Genomic DNA, 13,024 nt, shown 5'->3' on the forward strand with positions numbered 1-13,024 from the left:
AATCTTATCCATCTTTCAAGGACTCTGTTGTGCACTCCTCCCCATGAATGTGTTTCCAGTGCCTAGTAGTGCCAAGAAGAGTGCCTGTCACACGGGAGAAGCCCAGTCTGTGTCTGGATGAGGGGACCAACTGTTCCAGCCCACATTCCTCTTTCTTTTTCTTAACTCCCTTTACATACTTCCATAGCCACACACTTACACACACACTCAGCTCTCTAGTTTTTGATTGTCTATCAGGAGTGTGTGTGTGCCTGTGTGCACATGTACGTGTGTGTTCTCTCTCTGACCAAACTTCACGCTCCTGAGGGCAAGCCTGTAACTCGTACTTCTTACCTGTCCTCCGCCGCAGCAGGTGCTCCTATGCTCTCATTGGTAGTTGCCCTCTCCTTCCCGCCCACTTCTACACTAGACAATTAGAAGCAGCCATGCTTTCCTCAAGCAAGAAGTTCTCGTGGTAGCCCTTAAGAGCAGTGGTAGGGAGTGAAGTATTGGGACAAATTAGAGGAGGTGAAGAGTACCTGGAACTGAGAGAAAGTAAATACTTGACCTTGAGAGGACACTGAACCACTTTTGCCAAGAGCGAGTGGGAAAAAGTGTCAAATGGTGGGACTAATTATTTATTTACACACACTCACGTATATATGGCATGGTTTAGCTTCTGGTATGTATTTCACGTAAACTGTTTAGACTCTAGTGCTGTGCTGTCCTGTACAGTAGCCGCTGACACACACTTCTCAGCCACACTAGCTACAGTTCAAGTGCTCAGTAGCCACATGTGGCTAGTGGCTGCTGGATTAGACAGCACAGATAGAGAACGTCTCTCATTGCAGAAAGTTCTGTTTGACAGAGTTGAGGCAACAGTGCTAATATGAACATTTTAGAAACCAGGATAACTCTGATTATGAGGTTAAAAGCAGACATGCAGAATATATCATAATGCAAATGATGATGAGTATTTTGGGTGAGAAGAAAAGGTTGAGGACCTATTTCTAGGATTCTAAGATCCAAAATTTCTCAGTTCTTTAAGTCTCATGCCTTCTTTATAGCATGCACCATACCATACTATCTAGTCAAAAACGAGCAACAATTGCAGGTAGTGTGACTCAAGAGCTTTAGAAAAAGAGAATGCAAATGGCTTATTAGCATACAGGCTATAGACACGTATGTGTATATTAATTCAATCATTGGCGATGCCTTTGAACAAAGGTATAGCTTTTCAAATCAGTGGTTGTACCAGTAAATAATTAGAAGGTGGTGTTATTTTAAAAAGCTTCAGTAAAATTCTGAAGGCTTCTTTTAAGTCCATCATAATGATGAAAAAAGTTGTCTCCCAGCAATGCTGTCCTCAGAAACAGGCTTGGTTATATGGAAACAGCATGTTGGGAGAGACTGCTCTAATTAAAAGCAGTGTATATTTTTAGTAGCCAGAATTCTATGAATGACTCCCAATTGTAACCAAACTCAGTGGGTTTGTCTCTTCGTGAGTACGGAGCTGAAAAGCACAGCCAAGGCTGAAGTGGGTGAAGAAAACAGCTTCTTGCTTACACAAGCAATGGAGAACACCCGAGACAGCTCCCAAAGCAGTGCCCTGCCTCCCCAAGCCTGGTGCTGGTGTAGACTTTATACACAAGAGTGCAGAGGATATCTTACACCTGTGTAACAACTGGGCTCCATCAGGGCGCATGTGCAGGCTATTATGTAATGAGTTCAGTGTAACATGTCATTACGAACGAGGTCAGGGTACCCTGACATAACAGGTTCAGTGCAACATGCCACTACATAACAGGGTCAGGGAACATGGCATTACATAACAGGTCCATGGTAACTTTTGGACACTTGGAGTGGGAGCAATTTGCAAGGGTCTTGCTGCAACCTAGTAAGTTTCACTGTAAGAAGGCAACATCTGCAAAACAGGGACATCAACCTCCGAAAAACAGCACATTTAGTTTTCTCCTTGTCTGGAAAGTATTTGACAGACCATGTTAGTTACTGATCAGATTCTCAGTAAGCCTTTCCTTGCCTGGTTCCCAGTCACAAATTCTTCCTGAGATGTTTTACTCTTCATTCTGGAGAGATACGGGACGGTGTTCAGTCTTCCATAACTGCTTCCTGCTGATCCGGGTCGTTGTCAGGGGAGTTAGACGACTAAAACTCTCGCACTGCCAGGCCAAGATCAGTTTCAGGGCTGTCTGAGGAGTTCTGCAATAGTCGGTACCGTCATAGAACCTTCGTCTGTAACTTGAATTGTTCCAACCAAGAACTAGCAAATCTAACATTAAAGATCCATGGGCCAAAAATTAATAGTAACAGAAGAAGTACAAGGGGGCCGATCAAAGGCAAGAACCAGGTTGCAGAGGGAATGGCCTTTTTCACAGCCTCCCATACCTCTGTGGCTGTACTACCTTTCTGATTAAAGCTGTGTAGCCATGTAGCTTGGTCAAATGTTTCCTTAATATTCACCTCAACTTCCCCTGCGGTATTTACCCATGTACAGCAGGAAGTTTTAGTTCAGTCAGCAGGTAACCCAAGGCCATTCTGTTGTCCAGCCCCATGTTGGCTAGTGAATCTAAGGATACTCCTAAGTTTTGCAGTGTTTTTCCTGTATTCCTGGCCAATGTTTCAAGAGATTTAGTTAGGTTCCTTAGGGTCATTTCATGGTATATGAATCCTCCCCAGGGAGTGGCCAGTCCCACTGTTAATCCAATTCCTGCCAAGATCAATCCAGTAGCCCTTTTCTCTCTGGGATGGTGTTGGATGTGGTTGTGCATTGTTATACCTGTGGGACCCATCATTCCCATTGTACATTGTCCCACGTGTTGTGGGGAGCCGCAAAGGAAGACGTGTCCTGGAGGTGCGTAGGCCTGTCGGGGCGCGGTACTGTTAAACCAGTTGAGTAATGTAAGGCCCCAACCGGGGGCATTGTCTGTGCACCTGAGAGATAACGGTCCCCCATGAGTTAAGTTGTATTTTATGGGGCCTGTGGGTACCCTTCCAGCTACCCGTGGAGACAGATAAGTGAGATCCCAGGATCTGAGTGGCCTTTGCCTTTGGATTCCTGTCCAGAATTTGCCCTGGTTTAGAAAGGTTTCCCTTGGGCGTTATACATACCTTTCAGTTTTAGGGCACCAGTCAGTTTCATTTGGGCTGCAGGATTGGGTAATATTAAAAGCGATGGGGTACATAGAAGATTGGTTTATGTTGCCCTTTGCTGGTAAACATCGGTGACAGGTTTCATTAATTGAAGTGCGGTTCAGATACATCACCCCCTCAGGGCCAGTGAGCTATGTTACTAGGGTAAGATTTAAACATTTTAGGTTTATGCCTGAGGAGCCCAATCTACTACAATAGAAGGGGGTCTGCTAAAAGCCTTTGGGGTTCTTTCAACGAGGCTAATACTGGGTTCTGATTGTATACAGTAAGTGACAGGCCATCAGCTTTTGGTTTGGGGGTGCCTATGGCATAGCCAGCATAGGGACAATCCATTACCCTTTGCTGTGATTCTAGAAAGGTGCACTATTGGGTTAGTTTCCTAGGGAATTAAAAGGGTCTGTGTTAATGCCCTTTGTGAATAATGGTAGATAAGGATAAGCTATAATAATAACAACCCGTAGACTTAGGCGTTACTTACCTCCGGGTCCTTGGCACCCTTCTTGAACAGGAACTTCAGGTCTGATGTTGGCTCACAGGAATAGGAGTTGGTGGGAACGGTGACAGTTTCTGACTTTTGAGCTTGTTTAACCGGAGTATGGTGGATCCAAGGGTCCGTACCTTGCAGTTTAAGAGAAGAGTGAGTGGTTAGTAAGACCAAATAAGGTCCTGTCCAAATGGGTTTAAGCTGGTGCTGGGGGGACCCAGACATTCAGGTTTTCAGGTACACCCACTCCCCTGGCTCACGGGGATGAAGCTTTATTCCTGTAGGGGAAGGGAGGTCCAGATGGATGTGTTTATGAAGGTTCGACATCACCTGCCCCACGTTAATTATGCGCTTTACAGCTGGTTCGATCTCTTTGTCAGGGTGCATTGTTGAGCCTGTATCACCTGGAAAGGCCCTTCCATAGGGCACCTCAAAAGGTCTTAGCTTAACCTTCCTTTGGGAGCAGCCCTGATGTGTCAGGGCAGTGGGCAAGAGCTGCAGCCCGTTGTCCTGGGCCTCTTGGCAGAGCTCAGCCAAAGTGACCTTCATGGTGTGGTCGGTTCTTTCAGTTTTCCCCGAAGATTGAGGTCTCCAGGCTGCGTGCAATTTGCATCGTATTCCCAGTGTTCCAGAAACTCTGGCAACTTCTCTTGATATGAAAGCAGGGCCATTGTCACTTTGGACTGACCTAGACAGTCCAGACCTTGGGATGATTTCTTTTATCAGGCCATTCATCACTTCCCCTGCCTTTTCTGTTCTGCAAGGAAAGGCTCCCACCCATCCAGGAATGGTGTCTAAGAACCCGAGAGATACCTAAGCCCTCCGGGTGCAGTTGGCATAACCGTCAAGTCCACCAGCCAGTCTGCCCCCCACCGGGTTCCCCTGGACTGTACGGCTCTTGCCGGCGGTGGTATTGGTGGCCTGGCGTGTACATTGTTTTGTCGGCTGTGTACCATTGCTATGTTAACTTGTCTATTTCCTTTAAGCCCAGAGTTTTTATTCTGCCAGAAGCCAATTACACAGTTTCTTTCCCATGGTGAGTGGAATTGTGAGTGACCTTTCTCGTGGTCCAGGCTGTGTCTCTGAGTAGCCAGACCTTTCCCTTGCTGTCCATCACCAGCTTCCTTGAGAGAGGAGAGGTTTGGAAACTTGCCCTCTCAGCTTCCTCTCTTTCTTCTGGGGTGTTTTTGGGGTGAATTCATAGAGGGGTCGAGAGGGAATGAGGGCCGGTTGGAGAACCTGCTGTGTGAAGGCTGCTCCTGTGGCCGCTGCATCAGCCGAGTGATTTCCCAGACCCGCCTCCGACTCCCGCTTCTGACATCCTCAGCAGTCGACAGCCGCGGCCTCCATGGTTCACTGACTGCCGAATTAGACTGAGAACCTCCCTTCCTTGTTTAATTTCTTTACTGTCGGCTGACAACAGACCTGTTTCTTTCCACACGGCCCCGTGAGCATGACTAACAGGGAAGGCGTATTTGGAATCAGTCTAGATGGTCACAGTTTTCCCTTTTCCCAGTTCTGAGGCTCTTGTCAGGGCAGGAAGTCCTGCCTTGCGTGCTGATGTTCCTGGGGAGCGCGCCCTTGCTTCTCTGGTGGCGGAGGGAAACCACGGCACAGCCTGCTCGGCGTGGACCAGTAACAACAGAACTGCTTCCATCTACAGACCACACGTCCTCTGCGTTCTGCAAAGGGTCACTTCGGAGGGCTTTCCTGCTTGAACGTGCCTGATCCTCTAGCTCAGAGCAGTCGTGCACCAGAGGCTCCTGTGACACAGGAAGCCAGGTGGCTGGATTTAGGACCTGGTGAGGCTTTAACACTAGCTGAGGAGTGTCCAGCAGCGTCACCTGATACTGCAGTGTTCTGCCGCTCCTGAGCCAGTGGTGTCCTCTCGTTTCCAAAACATTTGAAACCTGCTGTGGGGTCCACACAGTTAGGGGCTGCCCCATAGTAAGTTTTGATGCCTCTTTAATTAACAGGTGGGTAGCTGCCACAGCCCACAGGCGAAGCTACCAGCCTTGAGACACGGTGTTCACTTGTTTTCAAAATAGGCCACCACTCTCTTGAAAGGTCTTAGTATTTGAGTGAATACTCCGAAGGCCTCTCCTTGTTTTTCGTGCACATATAAATCAAAACATTTAGTTAAATCAGGTAAAGCCAAGGTGGGAGCGCTCATGAGAAGCTCCTTAGTCATTGGGGGCCTGTTTGCATTGTCTGTCCCACTCAAAGGGACTGGTTTCTTGCCCCAACAACTTATATAGAGGATTTGCCATTAGTCCAAAATTAAGAATCCAAATGCAGCAGAAACTCGTCATTCTCAGAAACCCTCATAATTGTTTCCTGGTGGTTAGAGGGGCAATTGGTAAATGGCTGATTTCCTTTTTTTAGAGAAGGCTGCGTTGGCCTTGTGAAATTATGAACCCCAGATATTTCACAGTTTCCTTAGATACTTGTGCCTTTTCTCTAGAGACCGTATAACCGCCTTCAGCTAAAAAGTTCAGGACCACAACCGTGTTCCTGTCAGAGTCCTCCTTTGTGGGGCTGGCAATAAGGATATCATCCACATCTTGCAATAAAGTCCCACAACTTAATTTTAAGTGTCTTAAGTTTCTACCCAGGATTTCTGCAAAAATGGTTGGGGAATTTTTAAATCCTTGTGGCAACACAGTCCAACAATATTGCTGTTTTTCATGAGTCCCAGGATCCCCCCAGTCAAAAGCGAATAATTCCTGGGACTCAGGGTCCAAAGGGAGCAGAAGAAAGCATCCTTTAGGTCCAGAACAGTGTAGTACTTACTATCTCCAGGCAAGTTTGCCAGGAGGGTAAATGGGTTCGGGACTGCTGGGTGAATGTCCCTGACTGCCTCCTTCACAGCTCCGAGGTCTTGTACAAACTGGTGTTCTCCCATTCCGGCTTTCTTAATAGGCGGGATGGGGGTGTTGCTGGGGGATCTGCAAGGCCTTATTAATCCTCCCCTCAAAAGCCTGTTCAGTTCATGCAGAGTTCTAGCTGAAGCCTCAGGTTTTAGAGGGTATTGTTTTACCCGAGGCCGGTGGTCACTCTGCGTCAAGTCTACCCTAATAGGCTGGGCGTTAACAGCCCGTCCCACCTGCCCTTGCACCCAAACGTTGGCGTCAGCCTGAGTTAAAGCATTTCCCGGAATGTCCTCAGTTAGGTTGGTCGGCTCATGGAGGAAGGCCACAAATTCTACTCCTCTTTTCCGGGAACCTGAGCTTTTATTTTGTCCTGCTGCAGACTTTTGGTGGCCCCCAATTTTGCTAACAGATCCCTCCCTAACAAGGGAATTGGAACTCTGGGTACATCTAAGAGGGGGTTTTCACACTTTGGAACCCATTTCACACGTCAGAGGCTCTCGGAAATGCTTTGTTTCTCCTTTTCCTGATACCCTTTTTATATACATTCCCTTTTGGATAAAGTGCCGTTTTTAGTGATCAAAACAGAGTGCATGGCTCCCGTATCAAGCAGGAACTCGATGTCCTCTCCTGCAGTATCTAAAGTAACCTGGGGCTCCTCGGAGGAAAGTTTGAGAGCCGCAGGGGGAGCCCCTTGGCCTTGTCAGTATTCCTCTCCAGTCGGGGGTATCTGGAAGGAATTGGGCTTGTCTGGCCTCTTCCCTCTCGGGGAGGGTGCGGGCATTCCCCTTTCAGGGTCCCTCCTGCCTGCAGTAGCCACGTCCATCAGGCCTCAGCCCTACAGGCCCCTTTGTGGTCCCGCATCAGGGCCGGGGCACTCACCGTGGTGAGTTCTTCCTTCCTCCCGGGTCAGCTGGAGCAGACTGCGGCTTGACCTCTAGCAAGGTTGCCTGCATCTTCATCTTCTTTCTTTCCTTTTCCTCTTCTGCCACATCCGGTTGTTGAAGACCTTAGAGGCAGTCTGCACCCACAGGGAGGGTGGGTCTCAGGACCAATGGCCAAATTTTGGAGTTTCCTCCGGATACCAGGGGCACCTGAGACATGAAAGAGGTTCCCAGCACTGTTGGGCTGCCTTCACTGTCAGGGTTCCAGGGGAGTATTTTGAAGGCATTCCCTCAGTCTTTGCATAAAGGCATCTGGCCTTTGCTGAATTTCCCTTAATTTATTCCAGTTAACAGGGGTTTTCCTGCTTAGCAGCCTCCATCCTCTTCAAGAGTGTGTTTCTAGAGTGTTCTAAGGCTGCCTTGCCCCCGCTCTATTGGGATCCTGGTCTGGGTCTGTGGTCGGCACTGACTGGTCAGCCACTTGCCAAATCTGGTGATTGGGCTGATTAGCATGTTGTTTATCTGCCTTTTTTCTGGCTTCAGCCAAAACTGCTGCTTTTTCTTCTCCCCTCATGGGGGTTGACAGGAGAGTCTGTACATCAGCCCAAGTGGGGCCGTGAGTGGAGACTATCCCCCTCGTTAAATTGAGGAGCTCTCCAGCGTCCGCCTGCAGACCCTGGGACTGTGCCTTCCAGTTGTAAAGGTCCGAGGTGCTGAGTGGCACACACACGTTTGTAGGTTCCCATCCCCAGCAGAGACCTGGCATAGGGGGAACATTCCAGTTTTCCTTGGATCCTAACAAGTCCCGTGTCTGGCGGTGCTGTCGGCAAGGGAGGGGAGAAGGGTTTAGGAGTGGCAGTGGATGGGGGCGGCTCCTTAGGAGCAGACTTCTGACTAGGAGGGTGAGGGGGCCCCAGTGGAGCCTGGGCCAGGGGAGCAGATGGCGTTGCTTCCCTGCCCCGTGTCCTAGTGAGTGGAAACAGGTCCTCATAGTTTGGAGGATTTTCTAGCACCAGGAAGGTATTCCCTTTTGGGGCAGGTTTAGTCTTAAATTTGGTCAATTTGTGTGTTTGCGGTAGTGCCTCATGTTGATGTAAAGCCTTGAAGCATTGTACACAGGGAATTTCTTCCCTTTTCTTTTACCTTTTGCATGAAAAGTCCAGTTATAAGATGGTATTAGATTTCAGTGACCCATTTTCCGGCTGCCTTTCCTGATTTCCTAAATTGTATTTGGGCCAAGCCAAGTATTACAAAAGAATATCCTCCTTTGTTTAGTCATGGGAGTACGTCCAAATAACTGCCAGCGATGGAGGAGGCACCTAGCTCGCTCTCCTTTGGTATGGCTGTTGTATTGCCCATGCTGGCATTACAGATTTGTTTCTAGTTCCTCAGGGGCAGTTAGTAGACACACAAATCCTGTCTTTCTAACCTAGATGTACCTAAAAGACTTTCCTACCAGTATCAGAGCTCTCTAGCAATATCATACACACACACACACACACACACAGGGGGCTCAGGGACGGACTGCTGAGCCTCCCTGCCCGGAACTCGGAGCTGCCCATGGAGATCTCTCCCTAGGTTACAGAGGTTTCCTCGGTCAGGTGTCCCTGAGCAAACTCCCCTTCAGCCAGGACAGAGATGTCCCAGACCTGTAGCTGCTGCAGCCCTGCCACTTAGGACAGAGATGTCTTGCAGTCTTCCAGACTTTTACCTGCTTTAGCCAGAACAGAAACCAAACCCGGGAACCAGAATCTGCACAGTTTGTACCCAAAACTGTTCTTCACCCAGTTCAAGACTCTTACAGCCGATGCGTGGGTCTGGCACCAGTCACCACTCCAGGAGCACTCCCAAACACAGTGGTCCAGTGCAGCCACTGAGTTTGTCCAAGGGGGCGGCAGTGCAGGGCCAGCAAGTCAGGCGCCAAGGAGCCCCTCCCTTCACCCTTCTCCAAGTCATTAGTGGCATAAGAGAGTTAGCCGGAGCCAGCTGCTGCTGCCCATTGCTTCCCCTGTGGAGGCTGTGACAAGGGTATCAGGCTTCAGAGAAGTCCCATCTGGGTCACCAAAAACTGTAACCAAACTCAGTGGGTTTGTCTCTTGGCGAGTGCAGAGCCAAAAACTACAGCCAAGGCTGAAGTGGGTGAAGAAAAAAGTTTATTGCTTGCACAAGCAATGGAGAGCACCCAGAATAGCTCCCAAAGCAGTGTCCGTCTGTGCCCCCACAACCCCTACTGCCCAGCCTAGTGTCCGTGTAGACTTTATACACAAGAGTGCAGAGGATATGTTACACCTGTATAAACCACCGGGCTCAAGCAGGGTGCATGTGCAGGCTATTACATAACGAGTTCAGTGCAACATGCCATTACATAACGAAGTCAGGGAACATGGCTTTACATAACGTGTCCATGGTAACTTTTGGACACTTGGAGCAGGAGCAATTTGCAGGGCTCTTACAACCTTGTAAGTTTCACTGTAAGAAGGCAACATCAACAAAACAGGGACATCAACCTCTGAAAAACAGCACATTTAGTTTTCTGCTTCTCTGGAAAACATTTGACAGACCGTGTTAGTTATTGATCAGATTCTCAGTAGCCCTTGCCTTGCCTGGTTCCCAGTCACAGTGACCTTCTATGATATCCTCGTGTGGGTGGAACCTGTGAATATGACCTCTAACTATGTTATACACCCAAACAGAGATTATCTGGGGGCTGCTAATCTAATCATGTGAGGACCTGAGAGGAGAATTTTCTCAGGCTGGTGGCAGAAGTCAGTAACTCAAAGCAGAAGGACTCAAGGCACCACTGCCGGTGTAAGATGGAGGAGGCCCCGTGAGAAGAAGTGCAGATGGCTTTAAGGAGTGGAGAGAGGCCTCAGCCGACAGTCAAGGGAAAGGGAACTCCAGTCCCACAGCCACAGGAACCGAATTCAGCCAACAGTCTGAATGAGCTTGCAGGTGGGTTCTCTCTCTCCAGCAGATAAGAGCCCAGCCCCTACAACACCTTGATTCCAGCCTTGTGAGACCCTAAGCAGAGAACTCCATCAAGCCTGTCTGGACTTCTGGCCCCCAGAGTTGTGAGATAATAAAGGGGTGTTGTTTTCAGCTACTAAATTTGTGGTGATTTGTTATGCAGCAATAGAAAATGAATACAATATTTAAAAGAGGTGAAGAGGAAAAGTCTTCTTACTTGATTCCCTCTCATATGTTGGACATTTCTTGATAAACAAACACACGAATAAAGTGTTACACTAGCAAATCATATCCCTGGGCCTCATCTGGGATTTCTCTGCCGGAGATCTCACACAGTCTTCATTGGAACTCAGTTGGCAAAAACCTGCAGCATCTTATTAGTGTCCCGTAAAGGAACTGCTAGAATGAGATCGTAGGAGTAGCATCCCAACAGTGGATATGGAATCTTTTTCTGGAAGAGGTATTACGTTATGCTGATTCAGTCTGCTCTGAGCCTGTCAGTGTATTATTTAAGAATAATGAACAGTGTTTTTTATAGATGAAATATTAAGAGAAAAAAAGAAGTCTGCCTTTATGTAGAAATCATATAATCTGTATTGGACTTAATTTTTTCTAAACCAAAACTTATTGTCTGAGCACAGATCAGATCCTCTATGTGCCAACCAAATTTTTGTAGTTTGCGACTTTCAAAAATACCTCTCTGCTTCCAAAACATAAATTGCTCATGAAGCTTTTTATTTTGGTTTGTCCAAATTTTTGTGCTTATTTTTACTATATTGCCATAGCATTTATGTAAGAAAAGTAGAGCTGAAGGAAAAGAAAATGAGGCTAAGACTGTCAAAAGGTCAGAAATTTGATTCATAATCCTACCTTAGTGTTCTAAGGGAACTTAGCCAATTTCTTTATAGAAAAGGAAACTTTTGCAAGCTATGTAGCAGTATGTATAGTGTGTGAAATTGTTTGATAGTTGTAAAATTTTTTAATAATTATTAATCCTAACATATATGCCATGCTAACTGGTGTGCTTTATTTCTTTAATGTATGTGAACATGCACTGCTGTAAAGACGACCGCCCACAGTATTATTTTAAAAAGATATGTTAGGTATCACCAATACCTCTATATAAACTTTCCTCTCCTTACCTGAGACATTCCCGCCACCGGTTTGGGCACTAACTAGATCATTTTCAAAGGCACCAACAAGAAAGAGTTGGCACTCCAGAGCGTGTGTGAGTTGAAAAGTTAGAAGTCATTGTTCAAGAAAGTCAACTGAGTGTTTAATGGAAAGCACTTTGTGCCAAGCATCATTCCCACTGTTAACTTTGCAGTAAAAATGTCAAGAACAGTGGTGCTAAAATTGTTCTCAAATAAGGATTGTTTGTTGTGGGGACTATTTAATACTCTTGGGCCTTAGGGAGGCTATTTCATGTGTCAGTTGCTCCTAGTTGTTTCCTGGTATTAGTAATTAGCAAACTGCTCTGGAATCAAAGGTTTGGTTCTTTAGTTTGATTAGCATTCTGTTATTTGAAGTGCTGTTTGCTGAAATTAGGGGAAAATGCCTTTCACAGACATCCTCTCCGAGCCTTACACACGGTTGCTACAGGCGTATGGACAGCACTCTAAGGTGCACTGCCAGCAGATTCGATACTTTTCATTTCGCCAGAGAGGAATGTCTTCTAAGAAAGATTTAGGAATCAGCTGATCGAAGGTAACAATTGTTTCACTTTTTTATGGAATGAAAAACTACAGTGTTTCTCATCGACAACACTGTTTGGAGAGGTTGTCGTGTATTTGGGGATGTTTCTGGAAGCACCCCTTGGAGAAGCTCCCCGAGGAACTGCTTCTCCAGGTTGTACCAGATTGTTTTTCTCCTTAAATGTATTGTACGTGTTTTCCTCACAATGGCTTCACTGGTTGAATGAGTAATAGCCGTAGTAATATAGTTTAGGTCCCTGTTGGATTTTTAAAGGAAGATTATTTATTTTCAAATTTGCTGCTATAATTGAAACCTACTAACTGGTCCCGTTCACTGTGCCTTTCATCACCGTTTCTCTGTGCCACAGCCGTTCATGTGTATTTGAAATAAAGGTGTAAAAAGCCATGTTGAATTCAAGATTCCTTCTAATAAAAATAGGTAAAACGTAATGAGTAGCAAGTTTTTTATTAGTTTTCTTTAACACTGATACAATGGTTTCTTGAACTATTTTCAGTTAGAAAACAGGAGTGGATCTTCTATGTGGGTTTTGGAAAGTCTGTACATAAAAGCCTTTGTGTAGACAGTGATTGTCAATGTCACACAGGTGCTCCTTCATGTATTACGTACACTATCTAGTTCCCAAGATAAGAGGAGCCACCACGGGCCTCTTGAGTCTCATGTAGTTTGTTTGTTGGGGGGTTTTTTTGCATAGAAAATGCTGTTGATATTTTAGGGCCTGTAGTGATGCCTATTTGAGTTACATTACAGGCTGAGGACAGCCCATTAGAAATGGGGGCAGGCTGTGTGCCTTGTCAGTAATGGGGGGGCTTATGATGATTCTCATGTTCTCCAGATGGACACTTTCAAAAACAGTCAATTCACATTAAAGTCTTACCTTTTTATTTTCCTCATGCCCTTAGTACTTTTGATGTCATTCTTGTGTGTGCAAATATTAGAATGAATAAAATACATCC

This window comes from Equus przewalskii, chromosome 14 (genome assembly GCF_037783145.1).
Source record: "Equus przewalskii isolate Varuska chromosome 14, EquPr2, whole genome shotgun sequence".
In the NCBI taxonomy this organism is placed as follows: domain Eukaryota; kingdom Metazoa; phylum Chordata; class Mammalia; order Perissodactyla; family Equidae; genus Equus; species Equus przewalskii.